A 953-nucleotide genomic window follows, 5' to 3' on the forward strand; every position below is an offset into this window, starting at 1 on the left:
GATGATAATCACCAATGAACCTGAAAAACACCAGAGGAAAACACTGTCTGAAATACTGTAAAAACAGAAACAGAATGAATGAGTGAAAGTCTTGGATGAAATTAGACAGATATAAGACTTATTGAAAGTCATGTTGCCATGACAACCGTTCATCAGAGCTTTCACTTCCTGTTCTGATGAACAGTGTTACATTAAGTGCACTTCGTGTGAGATAAATATAGTGCAGAGGCGTGTGTCAGGTGAACAGCAGACAGAGTGTATATTAAATAAATATGAAAGAGCAGGTGAGGAGATGTGATGGTCTGTGATCGTGATGGTGCTGGATTGAGGCTTCGTGTCGGATGTGCTCAAATGAGGCGACGTGTTTGAAAATGAGCTCAGAGTTTGATCTGAAAGTAAATATAGACTGAGCTGCTATACTGACACAATAAATATAGTAACTGGAAACTGGAAATGTAATATTAAATGTCCAGCACCTGGATGGAGGGTGGATGTTGAGATCTGGACAGGCCTTGTTTTCTGTGGAGCTGAGAAACCGTTCAAATACTGTAAAACAATTGCATTTATAAAACAATCATCATCTATAGCATGAATCATTGTAAATATAGTGAATGAAACAGACTGTTGCTCTGTGTTGAACATTAGGCACCTTTAATCACTTTCAGCTGGAATTGTTTATATTCTCCCCATCCAGCTCTACAGCCGTACTCTCCAGCATCTGCCATCCTCAGGTTTCTGATGGTCATCGTAAATGATCTCGTCTGATGATCGTCTCGCAGAGAGAATCTGCCTTCAGACACTGATGACTCTCCTCCATCAGATTTTAGTATAAGATTCTTATCTTTGTATTGTCCTTTATAGAAGTATTTGTAGGAGTTTTCATATCCTTTAGCATAAGGACACTTAACAGTCACTTGTTCTCCCTCCGTTCCTCTCTCTGTAATATCCACACA

The 953-nt window shown here is 39.3% G+C and overlaps 1 long non-coding RNA gene across 1 annotated transcript; it reads right to left on the reverse strand.

The window, feature by feature from the left end:
• Positions 1 to 289: 289 nt before the first annotated feature.
• Positions 290 to 697, reverse strand: LOC107707256 (uncharacterized). Its single transcript, XR_001636237.1, has 3 exons — positions 650 to 697; positions 477 to 527; positions 290 to 389 (listed from the first exon to the last, which is right to left on the reverse strand). It is a non-coding gene; the product is annotated as an uncharacterized LOC107707256 (long non-coding RNA).
• Between the last annotated feature and the right edge of the window lie 256 nt (positions 698 to 953).

Source organism: Sinocyclocheilus rhinocerous, unplaced genomic scaffold (assembly GCF_001515625.1).
Source record: "Sinocyclocheilus rhinocerous isolate Xijiao unplaced genomic scaffold, SAMN03320098_v1.1 scaffold42352, whole genome shotgun sequence".
Classification (NCBI taxonomy): Eukaryota; Metazoa; Chordata; class Actinopteri; order Cypriniformes; family Cyprinidae; genus Sinocyclocheilus; species Sinocyclocheilus rhinocerous.